Source organism: Bidens hawaiensis, unplaced genomic scaffold (assembly GCF_021521415.1).
Source record: "Bidens hawaiensis isolate Kalapana, Puna unplaced genomic scaffold, B.hawaiensis_p1.1 tig00022408_1, whole genome shotgun sequence".
In the NCBI taxonomy this organism is placed as follows: Eukaryota; Viridiplantae; Streptophyta; class Magnoliopsida; order Asterales; family Asteraceae; genus Bidens; species Bidens hawaiensis.
In genome coordinates, this window is record NW_027493495.1 from 204447 (window position 1) to 232059 (window position 27613).

At 38.0% G+C, this 27613-nt stretch overlaps 1 pseudogene across 1 annotated transcript; it reads left to right on the plus strand.

Moving 5' to 3' along the window:
* The first annotated feature begins 1296 nt into the window (after positions 1-1296).
* On the plus strand, positions 1297-6393 carry LOC143565551 (phosphatidylcholine:diacylglycerol cholinephosphotransferase 1-like; annotated as a pseudogene). The gene is made up of 4 exons (XR_013141091.1): positions 1297-1729; positions 2463-2599; positions 3594-3678; positions 6041-6393. The product of XR_013141091.1 is annotated as a phosphatidylcholine:diacylglycerol cholinephosphotransferase 1-like (transcript).
* Positions 6394-27613: the final 21220 nt, after the last annotated feature.

Genomic DNA, 27613 nt, shown 5'->3' on the forward strand with positions numbered 1-27613 from the left:
CAGTCATTGCCATAATTACAAAAACCTTCCATTTCATGATTCTTTCAATATATAGGATTTGTATTTCAAATAATTGAACATCAGTAATTCTTGGTTGGTTGGCCATTGTTGCATTTGTTAAGTTTCCATTTTGGGATTGTGCCAGGGTACGATTCCCATCATTAACATCATTTTTGGTTTAATAATATGCAAGATAGAAAAGGAAATAGATGACTTGACAATTATGTGACATTGATGTGGAGAGACTAGTTGAATGACATGTGGACAATATGTATTGCTTTAATAGTATTGTTAGACTAATTTATTTTAAATTTCTAATTAGAATGTAAGATGCTACATCGACAAATAAAAAGTAAAAATAAAAAATAAAAACATATAAAAAGCTTGTGAAGATTGTAGTCTATGATTGGGGAAAATTCTGAAAATAAACGTTTATGGAAACAAATTTTAAGTTTTAGGTGTGTCATTTGCAAAAAATTTCAGATTTATAAACTAGTCGTGACGAGTATATTATGATAGCACACGAGTAGTTTGTAGAACCGATTAAAACTTGTCACGTGCCCTTTAACAAACCGTAACGAGCACGTTCACTAATCATTTACTCATCACAACTAAATATGTTTCATGTCTCGTAATCAACGCCCACGAATAATTCACAAGTGCTTTAGTCGCGACGACTAGTTTACTCTGATAACATTCCATACACGAGTAGTTTATTAGTAGTTAACTTGTCGAGACTAGTTTAACCTTACAATCTACTTGTCGCAACTAAAGGACTTGTGAATTACTCGTGGGCATTGATTACGAGACATGAAACTTATTTAGTCGTCACGAGTAAATGATTAGTGAACGTGCTCTTTACAGTTAGTTTAAGGACACGTGACAAGTTTTAATTGGTTCTAAAAATCACTCATCACGATTAGTTTGTAATACCTATTTTTAGAATTTGTAGCAAACGACACCTAAAACTTGAAATTTATATTAATAAACCCTTATTTTCGGAATTTTTCCCAGATGTTTTAACGATATGACAATAGATTGATGAAACTTAAGATTACCTCCCAACCTTACAATTGAAGATTCTATTTTTCTTGAGAAAACCATTAAAACATAGTAAATGAAGTACAATCAATAGTCAGAGCTACAAACTACAATATGCATTCCTCTAGTCCAGGTCATGTCTGAAACTATTGCCACTAATCACATCTCCACCGCACGCTTTCCCACGCGCCATTCAGATCTCACTCACTACCTATAAATACCACTCACGTTATCCTTTACTTCCTTCTTATTTCACCACCCGGCATTTACACACCTTTGAATAATAATGAACGAAAACAATAATAATATTACTAATAATAATAATAACAAACTCCACCACCGCTCCCTACCACAAACCACCACCCTCCTCACCACACCCACCACCACCAACAACATTTCCATTATTAATAATATTAACCTCAAGAAGACCAACACTCACCGTTGGTCGTTAACCGATGCGTCGTTTATGCAATGGACGGTGAAGGATGCAGTGGGTTTGTTCAAGTACCACCCGGTCCCGTGTTTCTTTGCGGCTTGTTTGTTGTTTTTTATGGGTGTGGAGTACACGCTCCGGATGATACCGTCGTCATCTCCGCCGTTTGATATTGGCTTTAACGCCACCGTGTATTTGCACCGTGTTCTTGTTGCTAGTCCTACTCTTAATACCGTACTTGCCGGTCTTAATACGGTAACAACTGTTTGTTACAATTTTCATAAATATTATTTAATATTGTGTTCTAATTAAATGATTAAAATTAAGTAGTGATATATAAGATGTTAGTAATACGATAATAATATATAGTTGTTACGATTTTCACAATAACCTTAAAAATATTATATTAAATATTCTTGGAAGGATTGAATATAGATATATATTTTTATTTACATTTTTTTTGAAAATTAAATATATTATTTTTAAAATAATATACTACAGTATAAACTAGACAAAGTTTAATCATCTTTAATTCAAAAATAATATTGGTATAATTTTAAATGGTGTGATATTGTGTTTATATTTTATTATGTAACATAATGCTATATAATATAACATGATCGTTGGTTTTATTTTTACTTAAGACATGGGCTAAAACAGGCAGGAAAAAGGTAGTATTTTAAAAAAGAAAATAGAAAATAAAATTACATATAGATATTTTAAGCTTGTTAATTGTGGTATGAAATTATACATGGGTGATTCAAGATTACAGTAAATAGGACATGTGATTACAATATAACTAGTATATGTATGTAATCTGATGCATAATCATATATGATATATGGACATTTATGTTGCTCGGCTAAAATACATGTCAAGTTTGGTGTTTGTGGGGATGCAAACCGTGTCAAATTTATCTTGTTATATATTTTAATTAAAATTTTAAGATTTTTTACACTCATTTTTAATACTTGTTATGTGTTTGAAGGTGTTTGTGGGGATGCAAACCGTGTACATATTAGGGCGTGGGTAATTGAAGGACGGCCGAGAGCCGCCGTGGCGACACTATTCATGTTTACTTGTAGAGGGATTTTGGGTTATTCTACGCAGCTTCCTTTGCCGGAGGTAAGTCGTCTTTCGGTCATCCTCCATCACCGTCCATTCTTAATAAGAAATTGTTTTCTATTCACAGTAGTTAATTCTCAATTCTAAAATTGACATATTTTAATAGTATAGGTGAGTATCATTATATTTATTTACTTAAAAAAGATGTATATAACACAGAAAAGGCAAAGAAAAAAGGATTGTTTTGTGATGCCCCATGTGACGGTCGGTCAGAAATAAATAGTTTGAAGTTAAAAAAATAAATAAAATAAGATTAACTTATTAAAAATATATTTTTGAAAAATGTGTAGCCGAGTTTATAAGTCCGGGTGCTAGGGAAGAGCAAGGGGGTACCGAACAGGTTCTATATTGGTACCAAACCGGGTACTTTCAGTACCAATTCGATAACTATTTTTTGAGATTCCGTGATTAATACTGGTATTTTGATGATTCTTTTGCCTTTGGTACTTATATTCGATACCAGTACCAAGCCCATCCTTGTAGGTAAATAAAGTGTTAGTTTTTTCTTGAAATTTAAGACACAATTTTTTTAATAATATATGTAACTTTTAATATAAATATATAGTCTTGTCCAATTCTTTTGGTCTATATTTGATATAAATCTAACTGAAAACTGAGTTGTATTTAACGTAATATAATTTTTAAACATAAGTTGTATTTAACGTAATATAATTTTTAAACATAACGTGGCAAGAAATACTTTATGTTAATCACATATTAGACTTGTTTTATTTTTCAAAGGGTGTGAGTTTGAAGATTGTCCCCTAAGAAAATAATGGTGACTTACCGACCATCTTTTGAAAAACACGTTAGTTTGGTGTGACCAAAACTCCAAAAGTGCATAAACTGGTATATAAATGCTAAATAAAAATATAACCATTATAAAGATAAATGTTTATTCTTGAATCTAAATGAGTAAACCAGAATTAATCAGAATGTAGGCTATATTAAGTTATTAACGCATTAATAATTAGTTTTTTTTGTATTATTTTAGGAATTTTTGGGTTCAGGTGCGGACTTTCCAGTAGGGAACGTCTCTTTCTTCTTGTTCTATTCGGGTCATGTAGCCGGATCTGTAGGTCCCCCCGGGGACGTCGCCGATCGATACGAGATCCGCACGAGGTCTAGGAGTGCGGAATCCTCCTAGACTCGTTTATTGGTGTAAAGATGAATAACACAAACACAAACACGTACACGATCAAATACACGAACAAATACAAGAACGGGATAAACAAATCTGCAGATTCATATATAATAATAAAACACGTTACAAACCGTAACAAAACAGAAACACGACTGACCCGAGGTGAGCTCTACCTCTGGTCGTCTCACACGACTCTCCTAGTCTCTTACTCTCTCTGAATAAACAAGCTGCTCAAACACACACTGATTTCTTAATTACCTAAAACTAAACAAGACACAACTATATATAGACAAACATTCACGGGCCTGGGCTTCAGTAGGCGAAGTTAGCACAACTTCGCCTAAGGCGAAGTTGTGATAACTTCGCCTAAGGCAGAAGTTGTTACAACTTCGCCTATGGCGAAGTTGTTCTAACTTCGCCTGTATTGTTCCGCTGGTCAGAATTGCATAGCGACGGTCACAAAATGCACCAACAGTCTCCCCTTTGACCGTTGCTCTCAATTCTAACAAACACGAAAGATCATCTGTTACAAAACATGCACCAACAGACTCCCTCTTAACTGATGATCTTCTGTTTGCAGTCAACCAGCCGTGTCAGAAACTGTCCTGTAGCTTCACAAATCTACCAATCACCCAGCGTCTTCCATATCAGATCTCCCCTTCAGTGTAAGCTTCTCCGACTATAACGATTGAGGTCTTTGTAATGCATGCATCCCCGTGCCAATAGATCATCTCAACCAATCACGTGAGTCCATCTGACTTCACCAACACATGAAGTTGGGCTTCCTCCACAACTTCACCAACTCGTCGGCATACGATAAGGTTTAATCTTCAACTACTCAACATCAAGTGATCAATTTCATCACAAAACCACCCTGACAGAATCTAACACATGACCATTAAAAAATCTGAAGCATCTTCAATCACCAGGGATAACGATCAGGAACATAAACACTTTAATTCCCGGTTAAATCCAACTTGTTCCAGAATCTTCACTCTAATAAATAAGCATCACGTTTCAGGATCCAATTCTCGAACGCCTTGAAAATAACATAAATAATATGCTATGATCGCAATCCAGTAATGACGAAAAACCTTCAGTTCAATTTGACTTTCTTCGGTTGGTCACCAGAACAACAACAATTTCCTTTCCCACAAACACCCGAATATGTGTCACTATCCAGTTTCAAACAATAACCCATTAACAACCTCAACTCCAATTCAGAGTTGACACGTATTTGTTCACACGTAAAACCAAAAGATAACAAGATCACTCGTTGACGGAACAACATCTTCGGCCTCACAATAATCGTGTACACCTGGCCATACAAACGGAAAATTCCAAAATACTTTTTTTTTTTTTTTTAATCTCGTTAACTTCGCCGAAAGTTAACATCGCCTGGCTATAACTTCGCCGGGCTATAACTTCGCCGGGCTATAACTTCGCCTGGCTATAACTTCGCCGAGAAGTCAACTTCGCCTAAAGTCAACTTCGCCTGTTCATAACTTCGCCGGACCTTATATCTTCGCTGAAACCCTACGAACAGTGACGGCAACTTCGCCTGATGAACAATAACTTCGCCTGAAGAACTGTTCGGCCAGAAACGCACAGAAACGTGCCAGAAACACCAAAACGCAGATCTCGAACCATAGCGTAAGAGCCTAAGGCTCTGATACCACTTGTAGGTCCCCCCGGGGACGTCGCCGATCGATACGAGATCCGCACGAGGTCTAGGAGTGCGGAATCCTCCTAGACTCGTTTATTGGTGTAAAGATGAATAACACAAACACGTACACGATCAAATACACGAACAAATACAAGAACGGGATAAACAAATCTGCAGATTCATATATAATAATAAAACACGTTACAAACCGTAACAAAACAGAAACACGACTGACCCGAGGTGAGCTCTACCTCGGGTCGTCTCACACGACTCTCCTAGTCTCTTACTCTCTCTGAATAAACAAGCTGCTCAAACACACACTGATTTCTTAATTACCTAAAACTAAACAAGACACAACTATATATAGACAAACATTCACGGGCCTGGGCTTCAGTAGGCGAAGTTAGCACAACTTCGCCTAAGGCGAAGTTGTGCTAACTTCGCCTAAGGCAGAAGTTGTTACTACTTCGCCTATGGCGAAGTTGTTCTAACTTCGCCTGTATTGTTCCGCTGGTCAGAATTGCATAGCGACGGTCACAAAATGCACCAACAGTCTCCCCTTTGACCGTTGCTCTCAATTCTAACAAACACGAAAGATCATCTGTTACAAAACATGCACCAACAGGATCAGTTATTGCATCACTTGATATGAGGAGAATGCGTAGGTGGGAGTTGGCATTTCTATTCGACACCCTAAATCTTTTACAAGTGGTGCGGTTACTGAGCACAAGGAGACACTACACCATTGATCTAGCCATCGGTGTAGGTGCGGGCATCTTGTTCGATTCCTTTGCCGGAAAATACATGAGCAATGCCGGGGTCGCCAAAGACATTGATGGCCCATATAAAAGTCAGGCTCTTTTATCTTGACCTCTATAAAGTCAAATCAAGTTTTAAATGTTGATATTTCAAGTTGAGTGTTTTGAAGGAACATCTGTATAATTTAACAATAGGTTTTTAATGTACAACTTGTGTTGAGTTATTCTGTTTTCTTTGTTCTTTTGGGTTTAGCCGGCTAGTATTACCGACAATACCGCTTCAAGCCTAAGGTAATATTTATTGTTTAGATTTTAGACCAAAGACTTTTATTGGCTCTATTTACCTTCGATTAAAAGTTTTAACCTAATGGTCTTTCCTAAACCATCGAATCAATTTTAACCTAGCGGAATTCCGGTTGCTAGCTTATTTTCCCGAGCCCCAAAGCTCGGAATTAAGCAAGATGAATACAATATTTTTATTGGTTTTCACTACTATAATTTAGTTTTAACTCCTTTTAAATAATTAAAAGGAGCTATTTATATGTTTTTAGGTAAGTGAACTTATATTGGAGTTATGAACTTATGACGGTCGATTCCAACCAAAAGTTATCACCTAGGTTAAAGTTCTATACGATCTTAATTTCTTTTAACGTATGTTAGTAACAATTATTTTTCTAAAGGGACCTTTGTGATCCTCATAACCTCATTAACATAAATGTTTGGGTTTTGGCCTTCTTTTTTAACGGCAAGCTAATCTATTTCCACATATACCTTACGCCTACATCATGTCCCCTTTGCGACATGTTTTAGCTTTTAGTTTTGCCAGATATGTTTCAAAAGTTTATATTGTGTTGTTTTTTCGTTAAAATTGGCACATTTGTGTACGGGAATTTGTCACCTCAACAATGATGGATGCAAACGAGGTTAACAAGGTCCTTATAACGACAGAAAGGGATTCATATGAGTTTGCCGCTTTACACGCTGGAATATTTTTTTTACAAACACATTTGGTATTAGTTTAGTCGTTTGAATGGTTATAATATATCTATCTAAAACCTTTATTAACTATTTTGATTAACAAGTTGTTCGCAACTCAATTTTGGGCCATTTTGACTGAATTTTTCTTAAAATCAATTTCGACCACTCCAAATACTTGGGATTAGATTTCCTGAAAAAACTCTTAGTGCGTGTTCGTTTCACGGAATTTTTTGAAAGAATTTGGAATTTGAATTTGAATTGGAATTGGAATTGGAATGGAATGTTTGAAAATCCATATCATGTGTTTGTTTGGTTAATATGTTATTAGAATTAAAATATTCTCTATTCTATTTATCCCCCTTCAATCTACTAACATATAAATAATAAAATAACAAAATTTTTTTTATAAAAAATCTAAAAATATAAATATCAGAAAATCAATTAAAAAATCAAAAATTTATTTAAAAAACAAATAAAAATATAATAAAAAACTAAAAAATATATTAAATATATATAAAACAAGTAAAAATAATTTAAAAAAGTGAAACTAATATAAAAATCTAAAACTACTAAAAAAATTTGAGAAAATAATAAAAAACAAATATATATATATATATATATATATATATATAGTGTGTGTGTGTGTGTGTGTTTATGCTTGTCACACAATAACAGGTCATAACACCACCATGCTTGTCACACAATAACAGGTCATAACACCACCATAAACAAACATTTGATACATTTAAGTTCAAAAATTTGTTGAAATTTACCAACACACAACGAGTTTGTAAACTAAGTCTAGCCATTTCCTATTTATATGTTACCAACACACAACGAGTTAAATTTTGTTGAAACAGCTATATTATGATAATTTATATTTATATCAAAGTATTTGTCACACCCCGACCAAAGGCGGAACATGCCGGGGCGTAACGTATTGATTGGACAGTAGCTCGAAAAACACTAATTAAAATGACAATAATTATTTAATTCATTTATATCAAAACAAGTACACGAATTCAATAAACAGAACAACAATTACATCATGTTTTGTATTTTGAATAATATCCTAAGGTAAAACTAAATTCTTCGATCCTGAACAATGTAACTTACTTGTACCTATAGCATGTATAAAAATGGAGTTTGTCAACACGAATGTTGGTGAGAATACATAAGTTTTAGTTGAGATACATATATAAATAGAAACCACAATTCATATGTTAATGATGAGTATTACTATTTCTATGAAAATGTTTACAACTAAATAGATGTAGACCCGTTCTTATTGATACGAAATCAATGTACTTGGGTAAATGTATGATCATACTAGATGAGGATAGATGAGGATGAGATACCAACCACCAAACATAAAATAAACAATTAAACACATAGAGCATTATCATAGAGCATGTAATAGTCACACATAAACATATATTAAATTGTGTTTTGAATAGATGTGGAAATAAAAATGAGTAATTTAATTAGGGTATACATGCCACCCCCAAAATTTAAAAGATGAAAAAGGGGGATACGTAAATTCACCTTAACGAGTGATTAACGGGAACGAGATGGCGATAAAAGAAAACTTAAGATAAAAGCGGCGAGCTCCTCGGGTTACGTCAACAGAAGTTCCTAGTTGATAGTAATATTAATTAAATAAGATTAGTGAAGTAATAACAAGGCGTATGACGGATTTGGGAATTGATATGGTTTAAGTACATTATTTGATAAACACAAAAGTTGTTATTAAATTTGTAAATAATATAAATTAGAGGGTATAACCAATAAAATAAAATGACATGACATAACGGTTACAAATCGGTTTAAAAGGATTTTGGAGTCCTTTAAGATTTAAACTATTACTATTAATGTTGTTATTATTACTATTAATGTTGTTATTATTATTATTATGATTATAATTATGTTTAATTTTTTTTATATAAATAATGTAGACATTAATAAAATTGGCATATATTATCGAAAAAGTTAAATGAAAAATTTTGAATATCTAACATAATTTGGTTCGTTAGCGAGAGTCGTAAAAGGACAATTATACATCTTTTTTTAGTCTTCGTTATTAAGTGTATGCGTATAATACATAAATGTAAGGCCCCGAACCCGGTAGCCTTACTTTAGCGTCGGATTTACTCATAAACACAGTTCTTACAAATCAGAGTTCATTAAAAAACTTTCGCGGAATATAAAAACTTTCATGAAACGTTACAACAATCCAAAACTTGCCTTAATTAAACATTCTTGTCTTTCAAAATAAACGTCAATTACATTAAAACATCGTGAGTCTTCAAATGCCAGTCTCCTATTCGCCCACCATGTGCCCGCTCAAGCTAGTTGTCTCATTCTACTCACCTGCGTGCATACTAAAAGTCAGCTACGCTGAGTGAGTTCTAGTTAATCGGACGCCATACAATACATACACATACATACATATCCGAAGATACATATCCATACCTAACTAGTTACCCTTCTGTTCTACATACATACTTACTACCATACATACGTACATATCTACAATCACTAACCTCAGTCTACCGAGAGTACGTTCATAGTCCGCCGTCTATACCTGTACTCAAGGTCGTGAACACGTAAAAGGTCCGCAGTCCTTACCTATGTTCACCATTTATGGTACGTGCAAGGTCCACAGTCCTTCCCTATACCATCCTACATCCACAACACGTACAAGGTCCACGGTCCTTCCCTATGTTGCAACCTAAACCATAGCACGTACGAGGTCCGCAGTCCTCCCCTATGCTACCACAATACAAATACAGCACGTATAAGGTCCACAGTCCTTTCCTATGCTGATGCCTATCTATAATACGTATAAGGTCCGCAGTCCTTAACTACGTTGTCGTCTATTATCTGTAACACGTATAAGGCCCACCGTCCCTATCTACGTTTACATCTATCATCTACTTTACGTATAAGGCCCGCAGTCCTTAACTACATTGTCGTCTATTATCTGTAACACGTATAAGGCCCACCGTCCCTATCTACGTTTACATCTATCATCTACATTACGTATAAGGCTCGCAGTCCTTAACTACGCCATCACCAGCCGAGTCTATGTCCGACAAAAGCTAGAGGGATTTGCCATCCTAACTTACTATGTCGAACGTAGAACTCACATACCATTCGTGTACCTGTATACACATACTTCACATATACAATAATTACATTATAGCATAAGAACACTCTAGGCGTTCTTTACATCATTCATTTAACAACCATACCTCTTGTCGATACGTGCAATATCCGAAGATCGTTCACGCCCCGACAAGTATTCATTTGTAATGTTCATACATCTTCGATATATAATATTCGTACCTTTATTTTTGACCTGACAGTACGCGCAATATCCGAAGATCGTTCGCTTACCGACAAGCAATCATTCATATCCATCACATATATCACATATGGCATACACTTATCACTTAGGATAAATGTATTAACAACACATCGAGTATGCACACAGCCCCGAAAACATAACACATAAATGGGGCTAGAAACTCATCTGAATCCTGTTACGCTCTCCGTTAATCGTTATTCCCTTCTTGAGCTGTGCACGGCTAACTGTATAATATTTACATGTATCAATTAACTACTACTACTCATGTTGTATTTCTATCTTTATACAACCCACAACGAACGGCGGTTCGGGGGCAGCGCCCCTGGCAGCGGGGTCTAGGGGCGGTAGCCCCTAGCAGGGTCCAAGGGGCAGAGCCCTTGGCTGGGGTCGAGCTGTCTTAACACATTTTCCATTAGGTTTTTAATTTATTTTCTAATCTAACTTGACTTTAGGCGAAGTTGAAACCTTAGGCGAACTTAGCTTTAGGCGAAGTTAAACCTTAGGCGAACTTAGCTTTAGGCGAAGTTAAACCTTAGGCGAACTTAGCTTTAGGCGAAGTTAAACCTTAGGCGAACTTAGCTTTAGGCGAAGTTAATCCTTAGGCGAACTTAGCTTTAGGCGAAGTTAAACCTTAGGCGAACTTAGCTTTAGGCGAAGTTACCAGCTAGGCGAACTTGGCCGTAGGCGAAGTTAAGCTTTGAAGGCGAAGTTATCAGTTTGCAGGCGAAGTTGCCCAGTTCGCAGGCGAAGTTGCCCAGTTCAGCTACGGGTTTGGTTTTTATTAAGCATTTTGGCGATTTTAATACCCTTGTTATGGTTCGACATCACCCACTAACGTTCCCTAACCATTTCGTTCGTATATATATCCCGTATATACTATAAAGCTTGGATCTTTAAGCTTAAGGACATTCTATTAAACATAAACTTTAAAGGTCAAGAACATACCTTTTGTGCTCGTTTGGATCTCGTTTAACTTGTTTAATCACAACTAATCGTTTACTCTCTCTCGGATCTTGCTCGTTTCTCTCCCTCGGCCGCCGGCCGTATATGGCGGTGTGTGGTGTGTGTGTGTTTTGGAGTGTGTAGAGATTATGATGGAAATGAAATGAGGGTTTAGGGTTTTAGGTTGGTTTAGGGGATATTTATATCCCTTAAAGCCCATGGACCTAAAGCCCATTCTCATTTAACCCATTTCAATTAATCTAAATCCATGATCCGTTCTTTACTCGATATTAATTAATCAATAACGCGGAAATCACTAAACGTAACTTTCTTTATTCAACATTATAAATTTTAGGATGTTACAATAAAGTTATATATTTATATATAACATGAATACGTAAAGGAAAGAGTTGTTTCGAGGTTCGGTTTATCAAAACAATATTTATTTAGATGTTATGTATGTATAATAATAGTAAAACCTTTTAAAAATGAAATTTAAAAAATAAAACACAAAAACCGGGCCTGGGGGACTCGAACCCGTGCCCCAAGCCAGTTCAATACTTGAGAGAAAGTGAGTTGGCCATCAGGACATCGCCTATATTAGATACATGGACGATACTGTTAATATAAATACAGTATGTCCAGTTTATCATCTTCCCCAAATTCAAAAATAAACCCTAAGAATCGAATTAGTTTAATTGATTGTTGTTGATTCAAATTATGTTAAGGTTATTGATACATGGTTAAAAACGAATAAAATGCATATTAAAATTACCAGAAAAACTAACGAATTGATGGGGAACGAATAACAACTAATTCCGACTATAACTTGATCTCGAAACGAGTATTGACGGCCTTGCAGGGTGCAATTAAGTTCGGGTTTAGGTTCGGCCTATTATGAGGGTGGTGTGGATGAGTTGAATTGAATTATGAACATGTTTATATAGTGTTTTAGGAACCATTTTAGCCGCGGTTCGTAATTAACGAAATAGTTGTCAATTGGTAGTAATTTACCAAGTTTAGGGTGTCGATGGACGCGGTTTATGGTTAGGAATGATATGGTAACATCAGTTTCGTCAATTAGTCCGTGAATTATGGTTCAAGAAAAAGGGGGGGGGTTCTTTGGCTGCCGACAGTGAGGGAGAGAGATGAGGGAAAAAAATGAATAATTTTTGCAATTAAGTACTTGTTCTATGGAATGTTACAAACGTCTTGTTAATAATAATAAAAAAAAATAAAACGGGTCATGTTTTCGGGTCCGAAAATTAACGAATGTTACAGTATTTACAACTTTTTAAAAATTTCGTCCCGAAATTATAGAAAACCATAACATAGAGAAAGAAAATAAGTGTCAAGAGATTTTTTTTTATAAAAAATAAATAACACAGATCTTTAAGTGACCCAAATAACGCTACAAACGAAAATAATTGTGACATTCGTCAAATTCGGATTTTGATTTTCTTTCACACTTTATTTTAATAAGTTATACTTCGAACCCGTCATGTAGGCGTGTACTAATCATTGTTCATTTAACAAAAATTAGTTATAAATTGTAAAGGGTAATACTTACCATTTTTGAATCTATATTAACATTTATTAAGTTTAATACCCCTTTTATAAAATATGTAGAACTTGAGGGGCCAAAAATGTAACATTTATAACCTACCTATAAAAGAAACAAACCCTAATCCTAATATCATTACTAGAGGTGACAATGAGAGTGGGTTGGGTTGGATTTGGGTGATGGGTCAGGATGGGTATGGGTCAGGATGGATATGGGGTCAGGATGAATATTTAAAATAGAGGGTTAGGATGGATATGAGTCAAGATGGGTAAAACTAACCCATCTTGACCCAAATGAAGGTTGACATACAAAGGATTTTAAAAACCCTCAAAAAAATATTCAAAAAAACTATTAAAAAAATAATAACTCAAAATATAAATAAAAAAACGCAAAATGTAAAATAACTAAAATGTTTCCCCCATCATCCTCGTTCATTAAAAAAAAAAAACTGTTTCGTACCGGTTCAGGTTCAAGTTTTTCGGGGGTTTTTTTCGGTTCGGTTTTGTTTTTTTCATTTCGGTCGGTTTCGTTATCTGTTCGTTTTCAATGATTGCGGTTTCGATTTTTCGGTTTTTTTTGGTTTCAGTGTTGTTTTCTTTTAGTCAGTTTTTTTGGTTTCATTTCGTTTTTCTTGTTTCGTTTCTATTCATTTGTTTTATTTTGGTCGGCTACGTTTCAGTTTTGTTGTTTCGTTTTGGTAAGCTTTTTGATTGCATTTCGCTTTTTTTATTTCGTTTTGGTCAGTTTTTCTATTTCGGTTCAGTTTCGTTTCAGTTTTTTTGTTTCGTTTGGTCGGTTCGGTGTTTTTGATTTGTTTTGGTCCGGTTTTTAAACTGCATTTAGTTTTTTTAAGTTTCCTTTTGGTCAGTTTTTCAGTTTCAATTCGGTTTTTGTGTTTCGTTTCTGTCATTTTTCTATTTTGGTTCAGTTTCGTTTCTGTTTTTTTGTTTCGCTTTGGTCGGTTCATTGTTTTTGTTTTGTTTTGGTCAGCTTTTCAGTTGCATTTCGCTTTTTTTGTTTCGTTTTGGTCGTTTTTCTATTTCGGTTAAGTTTCGTTTTTTTTTTGTTTTGTTTCGGTCGATTCGGTGTTTTTGTTTTGTATTGATTTAAGCTTTTCAGTTGCATTTCGCTTTTTTTGTTTCGTTTTGGTCAGCTTTTCGGTTTCATATCGGTTTTTTTGTTTCGTTTTGGCCGTTTCTCTATTTCAATTCAGTTTCGTTTCGGTTTTTTTGTTTCGTTTTGGTCGGTTCGGTGTTTTTGTTTTGTTTTGGTCTGCTTTTCAGTTGCATTTCACTTTTTTTTGTTTCGTTTTGGTCAACTTTTCGGTTTCATATCGGTTTTTTTGTTTCGTTTTGGTCGTTTTTCTATTTCGATTCAGTTTTGTTTCGGTTTGGTCGATGCGGTGTTTTTGTTTAGTTTTGGTTAGCTTTTCGGTTGCATTTCGCTTTTTTTTTTGTTTCGTTTTGGTCAGTTTTTCGGTTTCAATCCCGTTTTTTTGTTTCGTTTTGGTCGTTTTCTATTTTGGTTCAGTTTCGTTTTTGTTTCGTTTTAGTCGGTTCGGGGTTTTTGTTTCTTTTTTTATCGTTTTTTGGGTTACGGATGAGTTTTGTTTCGCACGTGATAGATTGAGTATTTTGAAATAGATAAATTTTGGATAACTTGGATATTTTGTTTTGACCCATTTTAACCTATAAATGAAACTCACTTGTATATTTCCAACCCATCCTGACCCACTTGAAGAATTTTTATGATCCATCCTAACCCATTTTACTTTTAAAGTTTATCCATCTTGACCCAAAACAATCCATTTGGGTTGGGTTTGCCACCCTTAATCATTACACATAGCCGCCCCTTCCATTCTTGCCGTTTTCCGGCGACATCGGACCTCCAGCGAGCACCGGCCACCACCTCCGGCCACCATCTCCCCCCCGTAACTCATACATCACTACCCTATTTCCCTTGTTCTCCGAACACCACCCACAACCCCCGTTTTCCCTTCCCTCGTTACTTCCGGCGACCCGAATTTTCCTGCAAGCCCCCGCCGACCTCCGCCGACCTCCGACGAGCACGCCTTCCCTTTCCTCGACGCACCACCACTGACCCAAACTCCTCAACCCGACACTACCACCGAACCCTCTCCTTTCATTCCCTCGGTTTACGTTTTTCCGGCGACCGGAATTCCGGCCGTCGTGGTTACCCTGTCCCGGAACTCCTTCCTCTCGCTCTCTCTTCGTATCTCTCTCTCTCCCTCTCTGTCACTCTCTTTCTCTCCGGGTCGTCTTTCCGGCACGTCTCCGACAACCTTTCTCCGACGACCCCGTGGACGACTAATAGGTAAATTAACAATTGTGGGTTTAATGTTGAGTTTGTTTAACAAATTGTTATCTTGGTTCGGTTGGTTGGAACGTTAGTTATTAAACTAGAGGTCACGGGTTCGGGTTTCATCCTATATCGGTTTTGACATTGTTCTTTTTTTTATATACTTAATAAACTATTAATATTAACATAAATACATAAAGATAATTATTATGATTATTAACAAGATAATATTTATTATTATTATTATTATTATTATTAATATCATTATTATTATTGTTATTATTATTGTTTAACAAAACAATTATTATTATTATTATTTTCATAACAATATATTATTATTATGATTATTAAGTAATATTATTAAATTATATTATTGTGAATATTATCCACTTGTTTTGTTAAACCGAAACCCATGTCAGGCCTAGTTACCATTTAACATCATCATCATTCGAGTTATATCTTTTATCAATAATACTACTATTATTAAAATGTTATAAGTATTAGTTATTATTAATAGGGCACATATAATTATTATAATGGTAATAATAATTATTATTAAAACTTATAAATTTATTAATAACGTTTTCAACAACAAAGTAATAATTATTATATTTATTATTACTACTACCATTATTGTTTTGACTACAATTCTCAAGTGGTAGTATATTTATATATGTTATTATCATCATGATCTTATATATCCATATATATATATATATATAACATATTTTTAGAATCATTATTATCATTACTATCTTACCTTTAATAATATTATTATAAGCTTTATTATCTATTAATTTTTATAAAACCGAACTTTTAAATTAAGCCCGTCTTGTTTCTATTTTGATATTGGTTTAGTTATTTAAAAGCTCAATAAAATAATAATATTTTATTTTAAATTATCAATTAAGTACGAGTCCCAAATCATTAACAAATTAACCGGTAATCCGATTTACAACCGAACCTCATCGTTCATTGTTTCCAATATAGTTTCATTTTGGTTTCAAGTCCATTAATATATATTACATTATTTATTTTAGCTAAGGTGTTTATCGTTTCAAGTCGGATATGTTTGTTTACCGTTCGAGCTTCATTTATTTATCTATTTATTTTTCGGTTCATCAATCGAGGTGAGTACTTTCATACCCCCTTTTTCCATCTTCCGTTTTGGGGTGACATTTCATACTTATCAAACTAAATGCTTTATTTACTTGAATCTTAAACCCACAAACGTGATTGTATACTTTACTTGAATAATTGCTCGATTTGGTGTTCTATGCTTATATGCTTATGTGTTTATCGCTTTTGGATAGTGGAACTATAAATCCTAGACCATTTGGCAACCCCTTATGGCAAGGTGTCGTTAACGTAATGCAATTAACGATAACTATAAAATCCTAGACTACTTGGCAACCCCTTGTAGCTAGGTGGTGCTAATGTTTTTAGCAATTGTCAATAAAATCTTAGACTATTTGGCATCCCCTTATAGCTAGGTGTCGCTAACTTGTTTAGCGATAACTTGTTTATCCAAGTTGTTGCTTTTATTTATTGTTTTGTTGTGACACCCGGTAAATTCCCAATCCCTTAAACCAAGTAATCAACCTAAATATTAGGTAATTATGTTATGTGCGCCCTGCGCGAGCGCGCCATGTTAGTCAGCGCGTGCATTTGTTATGTGCGCCCTGCGCGAGCGCGCCATGTTAGTCGGCGCGTGCATTTGTTATGTGCGCCCTGCGCGAGCGCGCCATGTTAAGAACCAGCGTGGGCATATGTTATATGCGCCATGCGCGAATGTTTTGGCTTTATGTTTTCATGTACCTTAACGTTATGTTGTTTAATGGGTTGACCGTCACGCATGATGCTAAGGCGGATGCACCCTAAATCGTTTATGCGCGTGCGGAAGGGAACTAACCTCCCCGCATGGCGGGAACATTGAGAGCTAGTTTGTCTGAAGCTCCAAGATGGAATTGACTTCAACATAACTGATCACTATGTTGAAATACCAAGACCACCTGGAGAATCTACAAATGAAACTCAATGTCCCTAACTGCGAGAAGGTTACGCACCTACCCGCAGCAAAGAAATGTCCTTCACGCAGAAAGCTATGCGCACAAAGTGATACGCACGGAACACTTAGTCTATTCTCCAGACGTAAGGAGATTACTCCCGCCCAAAAGGAAACAGTAGCGTGTTTCAGAGATTTTCCATTTTTTTTACTGCACACTGACAAAAGTACCTGAAAAAGCACACTGTAACATGAAAAGTCAACTGTCAGCCACCCTATTCTCACCAACCCCAGACCTGCATGTCCTGACCAAATCAAATCAAATCTTTTATCCACTACTCCACTTTTAAATAAATAATAATAATTTCCATACCTTATCATCATTACACCTAGATATGAAAAGATTACAATCCCCTAAAGCAAGGGATTGTGTTCCCTTGAGTTTGCCTATAAATATGTAACCTAAATTATCACCCAAAACACACTTCAAACTTCTCTCTTAAGAACTGCAACTTGCACTAATCATCTCCCAAGCATCCGTTGTTTTCGTTTCCGATCCTGTTACCAGGTAAGCCAAGAATATAGCCTTGAGATCTGCTTTCCAACCCTTATATTCTCCTAATTCTTGATCTTAATATATATACTTCTTGTTATTTAATCGTATTCTAGACCTTCAATTCAAAGGCCAACACCAAGAAAACCCGAATCTCGATTAATCCCTTAACAAGAACCACAGGTGAGTCTCACAGCCCCTATTTTCACTGTTTTCACTATTTTTAAACTGTTTTCGGGGCGAGGGACACGTACTTAAATAATGTTTTATCATGGTATACTTACAAGCTATGCAAGCGATTATGTGTTTAAGTTATGTTTCATGATGAGCAATGCGAACGGTTATCTATGGTTTTTCGATGTTAGTGCACCAGATTCGAGTAAGTGATCACTTTACCATTGGAACTCTAAGGGTAGGGACTGCTGGTTTGATCCACCCACTCGTAGGGGTCGCACCTCTTTGCATGGACGAGTGCCTAGTATGGTCATGGGGCAGTACTATGGGTTTGAGCCCGCTCGTAGGGGTCGCGCCTCTTTGCATGGACGAGCGCCTTGTTTTCCGGCACAACGTCCGCGCGTAACCCGCGGGACGGAATTATTGATTAGCTCGTAGTGGCAGCGCCACTTTGCATGGACGAGCACATTTTCCTGAAACGTTCGCGCGTAACCCGCGGGACGGTATTACTTATTTTAGCTCGTAGTGGCAGCGCCACTTTGCATAGACGAGCACAGTTCCCAGAAATGTTCGCGCGTAACCCGCGGAACGATTTTATCAGAATATGTTGATAGAACTATGTTTTACCAAGCATGTGTTTTAATGACGCTATCAGAATTATGTTTCAGAATGATTTGTATCAAGATTATGATGCAATACGATTTATCAAGTTACTAAAACTTGTGAACTCACTCAGTTTATACTGATTCAAATGTTTTTACGTGTCTTTCAGGAGATAACTAGGTAGCGCATGGAGTCACACTTAGAGCACCTCACGCTGAACATCTAAAACTAGCTTTTTGGAAGATTTTAGTTCTATCCCTTCGATGCGCGTGGTTGTTCCCGCCGCGCAAGGGGATATGGCGTGGAAATCTTCAACAGTTTTTATACTTGGATGTTTTTATGAAATTTTTAAACAATGTAATGTATTTGTATTAAACATTACATGCGCAATGAAAATCTTTGAATGTTTGCAATGGCCCGTGCTTAATTATCAATCCCCACTCGCGCGCGCCCGGCTGTTTCCGCCGCTCAGGGCCGGGTGTGACAGATTGGTATCAGAGCACTGGTTATAGCGAACTAGGAAAAGAAGTTTTAACCTAGACTATAACCGTTGGGGAATCGCATGAAATATTTTTCAAAGAAAATATTTTCAAAAGAAACTATACACACACTTAGGAACACGGGTCACACAGTGTAGTAAATAAAGAAAAACATTATGTGCTCAGAGTACATGCGCTAAGTTTGATATATTTTCATTCTCTTTTAAAGCGAGAATGCCTCCAACTAAAGCCAAAGGAATTACCATGACACCCGAGGAACTCGCGGAAATAATCGCGCAAGCAATCGCAACACATGAGGCCAGCAAGGCCGAATCAAGTCAGGGTCGTCAGAATGAGACCCCAGAACCCGAATCAGGAGCCTTGGACAAAGGATGCTCCTACAAGACATTCATGGCCTGTAAGCCTTGGCCATTCAAGGGTACCGAAGGGGCCATTGGGCTCTACAACTGGATTGACAAGATGGAGACAGTTCTCTCCATTAGCGGATGTAGTGAGAACCAGAAGGTCCTTTACGCGACCTGCATGTTCCAAGAGGCAGCTTCGTCTTGGTGGAAGCTTCAAACGAAAACATTGGGGCGAGAAGTTGCTCTCCACAAGACCTGGGAGGAACTGAAGGAAATGATGATGAGAAAGTTCTGCTCTCGCGCAGAAATCCAGAGTCTACAACAGGAATTCTGGAACCACACCATGGTAGGAACGGATATCGACGCCTACAACAACCGGTTCAACGAGCTTTGCCAGTTGGTGCCAGACATGGCAAACACGGAGGAAAAGAAGATCGAGAGGTATATTTTTGGGTTACCTCATGTTGTTAGGGTTCCGCTCAACGCCGCAGCGCCTCCAACCTTTGATGAGGCGGGTAGCGCGGGCCATCACCCTTACAAGGGATACGGTCCGTGCGGGTATGTTGACTACGCGCGGAAATGAGCAGCGAACCTCTGACTCCAAGAGGAAATGGAACTCTCACCACCGAGGGTCCGACTCCAAACAGCCACCGTTCAAGAAGCAGGAGAGCGTAAGGGCTTACGCGATCCAAGCCGCAGAGCCATCAAGGAAAGGATACAACGGGCCTCGCCCATGGTGCAACAAATGCAAGTATCACCACGAGGGTGAATGCGCAAGAATCGAATGCGCCAAATGTGGCAGACCAGGGCACAAGACGATGAATTGCCGTGTCAGAGAAGCTGGAGCAAGCGACAACTGCTACGCATGCGGAAAGCCAGGGCATTTTAGTCGGGATTGCCCGCAAAAGGGAAACCAAGCTCGCGGGAGAGCTTTTGTGATCGGCGCAGGCGAAGCTAAAGAAGAACCGAATGTGGTAACCGGTACGTTTTTGCTTAACGGACATTTTGCATCTGTCTTATTTGATACTGGCGCTGACCTAAGTTTTATATCCGCTGAGTTTAAAGACTCCCTAGGCCTAGCAACCAGTAGGCTAGACACGCCTTATACTATAGAACTAGCCAATGGTAGGCAGTTATGCGCGAACGAAAGAACTGAACAATGTGTAATAGTCATGGGAGGTCACGGGTTCAATATTAATTTGTTGCCAATAGACTTGGGAAGTTTTGACATTGTGGTAGGTATGGATTGGTTAGTCGAGAACCGCGCGGAAGTTATTTGCCATGAGAAGCAGGTTCGGATCCCACTGTTGAACGGAGAAGCCTTGGTAATTCAAGGGGAAAGAAGGGGAGTTGCGACGAAACTGATTTCGTGCCTAAAGGCGCGTAAGTGCCTAAGGAAAGGGTGCTACGCCTTCCTGGCGCATGTCGTAGAGAAGAAAGGAGATGAGCGAAGAATTGAAGACTTACCAGTAGTGCGCGAATTTCTAGAAGTTTTTCCTGAAGATTTGCCCGGATTACCGCCGCCGCGACAAGTCGAGTTTCGTATTGATTTGGTCCCAGGAGCTGCGCCAGTAGCTCGAGCGCCTTATCGACTAGCTCCATCTGAGATGCAAGAGCTATCCAATCAGTTACAGGAACTATTGGATAAGGGTTTCATACGCCCAAGCTTTTCACCTTGGGGAGCTCCAGTACTGTTTGTTAAGAAGAAGGATGGTTCGTTCCGGATGTGTATTGACTATAGGGAGCTGAACAAGCTGACAGTCAAGAATCGGTACCCCTTACCGAGGATTGACGACTTATTTGACCAGTTGCAAGGATCCAGTTATTATTCGAAGATAGATCTACGGTCCGGATACCACCAACTTGGGGTCCATGAGGAAGATGTGCCGAAAACAGCCTTCCGAACTAGATACGGCCATTATGAGTTCTTAGTGATGCCTTTCGGGCTAACTAATACGCCGGCTGTATTCATGGATCTGATGAACCGCGTGTGCAAACCATACTTGGACAAGTTTGTGATTGTGTTTATAGATGATATTCTGATTTACTCTCGGACCAAGGCCGAACATGAGCAACACCTGAGTTTGATTTTGGAATTGTTGAGGAAAGAAAAGTTGTATGCGAAGTTTTCCAAGTGCGAGTTTTGGCTTAGAGAAGTTCACTTTCTCGGTCACGTTGTAAACGAGAAAGGAATACACGTTGATCCTTCTAAAGTCAAAGCCATCGAAAACTGGGAAGCGCCAAAAACCCCAACTGAGGTGAGGCAATTCCTAGGACTAGCTGGCTACTATCGACGCTTCATTGAGAACTTCTCCAAGATAGCTCTACCTCTGACCGCGCTAACTCAGAAAGACAAGAAGTTTGTTTGGGGCGAAAGTCAGGAAGCAGCGTTTCAAATGTTGAAACAGAAGTTATGTAGTGCGCCAATTTTGTCTTTGCCCGAGGGGACGGATGACATCGTTGTTTACTGCGACGCTTCACATCAGGGACTTGGATGTGTCCTTATGCAGCGAGACAAAGTCATAGCGTATGCCTCGCGCCAACTCAAGACCAATGAAAAGAACTACACAACGCATGATCTGGAACTTGGAGCGGTTGTCTTCGCGCTAAAGATTTGGCGCCATTACCTCTATGGTACAAAGTGTGTAATCTTTACGGATCACAAGAGCCTTCAACATATATTTGATCAAAAGGATTTAAACATGAGGCAACGAAGATGGGTGGAGTTGTTGAATGATTATGATTGTGAAATTAAGTACCACCCTGGAAAGGCGAATGTGGTAGCAGACGCGCTAAGTAGGAAGGAGCGAATAAAAACGCTACGAGTCAAGGCTCTAAGGTTGACCATTCACGCAGATCTCTCTACCCGCATCCGAGACGCTCAGCAAGAAGCCTTGAAACCAGAGTTTGTTAAAAACGAATCCCTTGGGGGTATGATTAAGAGTTTGGAACTTAAAGAGAACGGCAATCTATATTTCGCTAACCGCATATGGGTCCCTCTCAGGGGAGGATTGCGCGAGCAAGTACTAAACGAAGCTCACAAGACGCGGTATTCCGTACATCCTGGCGCAGACAAGATGTACCAAGATGTTAAAACGCTGTATTGGTGGCCCAATCTTAAAGGCGCCATCGCGACGTATGTCAGTAAATGCCTGACGTGTTCGAAGGTGAAGGCTGAATACCAGAAACCATCAGGGTTGCTTCAACAGCCAGAAATTCCCATGTGGAAGTGGGAACAAATCTCTATGGACTTCATCACCAAACTGCCAAGGACACCTGGGGGTTACGACACGATCTGGGTTATTGTGGATCGGCTAACTAAGTCAGCGCACTTCCTGCCGATCAAGGAAACCGATAAGATGGAAAAGTTAGCCCGATTGTATATTCGAGAAGTAGTTTCAAAACATGGAGTCCCAGTGTCCATCATTTCTGATAGAGATAGTCGGTTCACCTCAAGATTTTGGAGATCGTTACAAGGGGCTTTAGGTACTCGTCTTGACATGAGTACGGCATATCATCCCCAAACAGATGGACAAAGCGAGCGAACAATCCAGACATTGGAAGATATGCTGCGCGCGTGCGCAATCGATTTCGGTGGTAGCTGGGATACTCATCTCCCATTGGTTGAATTTTCTTACAATAACAGTTATCACACAAGCATCAAGGCTGCGCCGTTCGAAGCTTTGTATGGGCGCAAGTGTAGATCCCCACTGTGCTGGGCTGAAGTGGGTGACAAGCAAATGACTGGTCCAGAATTGATCCAAGAAACAACAGACAAGATTTTTCAGATAAGGGATCGCCTTAAGACAGCGCGCAATAGACAGAAGAGCTACGCAGATGTGCGAAGGAAACCATTGGAATTTCAAGTAGGGGATAAAGTACTTTTGAAAGTCTCTCCATGGAAAGGAGTCCCCCGTTTCGGCAAGCGAGGAAAGTTGAATCCGCGCTTCATCGGACCATTTGAGATCCTGGAAAGGATCGGTCCGGTTGCTTATAAACTCCGTTTACCCGCCGAACTCAGTGGAGTTCATGATACGTTTCATGTGTCCAACCTCAAAAAGTGTTTATCTGATGAAACGTTGATTTTACCGTTGGAAGAGGTTCACATCGACAAACAACTGCACTTCGTAGAAGAGCCTATAGCCGTAACCGATTGGAAAGAACAAAAGTTACGCAGAAGCAGAATCAAGTTAGTAAAGGTTCAATGGAACTCGAGGCGTGGGCCTGAATTCACTTGGGAAAGAGAAGACCAGATGCGCATGAAATACCCACACCTCTTTCAGAGCATGGCTTCTGCCAGCAACGTCTCCTAAATTTCGGGACGAAATTCGCTTAACAGGGGGAGAATGTGACACCCGGTAAATTCCCAATCCCTTAAACCAAGTAATCAACCTAAATATTAGGTAATTATGTTATGTGCGCCCTGCGCGAGCGCGCCATGTTAGTCAGCGCGTGCATTTGTTATGTGCGCCCTGCGCGAGCGCGCCATGTTAGTCAGCGCGGGCATATTATGTGCGCCCTGCGCGAGCGCGCCATGTTAAGAACCAGCGTGGGCATATGTTATATGCGCCATGCGCGAATGTTTTGGCTTTATGTTTTCATGTACCTTAACGTTATGTTGTTTAATGGGTTGACCGTCACGCATGATGCTAAGGCGGATGCACCCTAAATCGTTTATGCGCGTGCGGAAGGGAACTAACCTCCCCGCATGGCGGGAACATTGAGAGCTAGTTTGTCTGAAGCTCCAAGATGGAATTGACTTCAACATGACTGATCACTATGTTGAAATACCAAGACCACCTGGAGAATCTACAAATGAAACTCAATGTCCCTAACTGCGAGAAGGTTACGCACCTACCCGCAGCAAAGAAATGTCCTTCACGCAGAAAGCTATGCGCACAAAGTGATACGCACGGAACACTTAGTCTATTCTCCAGACGTAAGGAGATTACTCCCGCCCAAAAGGAAACAGTAGCGTGTTTCAGAGATTTTCCATTTTTTTTACTGCACACTGACAAAAGTACCTGAAAAAGCACACTGTAACATGAAAAGTCAACTGTCAGCCACCCTATTCTCACCAACCCCAGACCTGCATGTCCTGACCAAATCAAATCAAATCTTTTATCCACTACTCCACTTTTAAATAAATAATAATAATTTCCATACCTTATCATCATTACACCTAGATATGAAAAGATTACAATCCCCTAAAGCAAGGGATTGTGTTCCCTTGAGTTTGCCTATAAATATGTAACCTAAATTATCACCCAAAACACACTTCAAACTTCTCTCTTAAGAACTGCAACTTGCACTAATCATCTCCCAAGCATCCGTTGTTTTCGTTTCCGATCCTGTTACCAGGTAAGCCAAGAATATAGCCTTGAGATCTGCTTTCCAACCCTTATATTCTCCTAATTCTTGATCTTAATATATATACTTCTTGTTATTTAATCGTATTCTAGACCTTCAATTCAAAGGCCAACACCAAGAAAACCCGAATCTCGATTAATCCCTTAACAAGAACCACAGGTGAGTCTCACAGCCCCTATTTTCACTGTTTTCACTATTTTTAAACTGTTTTCGGGGCGAGGGACACGTACTTAAATAATGTTTTATCATGGTATACTTACAAGCTATGCAAGCGATTATGTGTTTAAGTTATGTTTCATGATGAGCAATGCGAACGGTTATCTATGGTTTTTCGATGTTAGTGCACCAGATTCGAGTAAGTGATCACTTTACCATTGGAACTCTAAGGGTAGGGACGCTGGTTTGATCCACCCACTCGTAGGGGTCGCACCTCTTTGCATGGACGAGTGCCTAGTATGGTCATGGGGCAGTACTATGGGTTTGAGCCCGCTCGTAGGGGTCGCGCCTCTTTGCATGGACGAGCGCCTTGTTTTCCGGCACAACGTCCGCGCGTAACCCGCGGGACGGAATTATTGATTAGCTCGTAGTGGCAGCGCCACTTTGCATGGACGAGCACATTTTCCTGAAACGTTCGCGCGTAACCCGCGGGACGGTATTACTTATTTTAGCTCGTAGTGGCAGCGCCACTTTGCATAGACGAGCACAGTTCCCAGAAATGTTCGCGCGTAACCCGCGGAACGATTTTATCAGAATATGTTGATAGAACTATGTTTTACCATGCATGTGTTTTAATGACGCTATCAGAATTATGTTTCAGAATGATTTGTATCAAGATTATGATGCAATACGATTTATCAAGTTACTAAAACTTGTGAACTCACTCAGTTTATACTGATTCAAATGTTTTTACGTGTCTTTCAGGAGATAACTAGGTAGCGCATGGAGTCACACTTAGAGCACCTCACGCTGAACATCTAAAACTAGCTTTTTGGAAGATTTTAGTTCTATCCCTTCGATGCGCGTGGTTGTTCCCGCCGCGCAAGGGGATATGGCGAGGAAATCTTCAACAGTTTTTATACTTGGATGTTTTTATGAAATTTTTAAACAATGTAATGTATTTGTATTAAACATTACATGCGCAATGAAAATCTTTGAATGTTTGCAATGGCCCGTGCTTAATTATCAATCCCCACTCGCGCGCGCCCGGCTGTTTCCGCCGCTCAGGGCCGGGTGTGACATTTGTATACAAGTTTTGTGGCTTTTTATTACTATATACTTATATGCTCAAACTTATGAATTGCTCACCAACCTTTGTGTTGACAAACTTTATTTTATGAAATGTTACAGGTTTGACTTTTGTTGACTCGAGGACTTGATGAAAAACGTTACCAAGACAATTAGGGTATTAGTAAAACGAACAATATGATTACTACTTGTTTCCAAATGTGTTTATTATGAACGAGATGTGTTTGTTTATTGATTTATGAAGTAAACGAGTTGATTAAATATTGTCACTTTAAATAGTGTCTTGTGTATTTGTCCAATCACGTTGCACCCCGGCATGTTCCGCCGCCTTTGGTCGGGGTGTGACAGATTGGTATCAGAGCCACAAGACTATAGGATAGGTGGTTAGACGTAACGACCTAGTATAGTCTGTACTTTAGGGTCCTTATACGTGTTGCCTATACGTGTTTACCCTACTTGATTGTTCGACGCACTTGTTTATTTATATACTTATTTATTTTATCAAATCATAAATATACACATACACACACTTTCATAGTATTCCAAGGTATCCTTACCTTAAAACGCAAAAACATTAGTTATTATTGTGTTTTATGGATCACGAGCTTAAATTGGATCCCGTTGTTTCAAATCTCCTTAAAGATTGTCTCATATGAGATAACCACTTTAAGTAGTCGAATGCGAGCGTTCCGCCCGCCATCCAAATTTTCGGTGTTAAAACAATAGAACTACGGTGATTTCGTGGACTAGCGTTTTGACATGACGTTGTATTCTGATTTATTGTTTTTGTTACAATCGTTATTTGAGTCGAAGACATGAAAAAGACGCGGTGATACGTGCACATGTTTAGACTTCAACATGGTATTTTTGTATTAAAGGTTTTAGTGTCGGAATATCAAGTCATGGTGGTTCATGCACGATTTATCCGCCCTTAAATCTTAAAACATTATTATTACGTTTCAAGAAATTAAACCATTTTTTCTTCATTTTGTTATAAATTATTATCACGAGTCTTCATTTATAAATGTTATAATTTTTCTTATTGTTAATAATTCTCTTATATCTCAATTTTATATGGTAAAGTTTTACACCAATTTTTCTCATTTTGATTTCACAAGAATTTATATTGCAATTTCGTTCATTAAAATCTCTTCGTTATAAAAAGGAAAATAAATAAATAAATATATGTATATTTATAGTTTGATCTATTCATAATGAATTTTTATGCCATTTATTTTCATTAAGACTATTTACAAACACAAATCTTATTATATAAATTTCATCATATTAAGAAGGTTGTATAATAAATCTCACATCAACTTTTCAAGTAAATTTTCTTTTGTGTAAACTTTAAATTGTCTTTAAAGTCCTTGTACAAAAAGTTTATAAAAAATATATTTTTATAATTATTCCGTTTATTTTGGATGATCACTTCAAAATTTTAATTATTTAAACTTCTCACTACATTTTTAATTATAC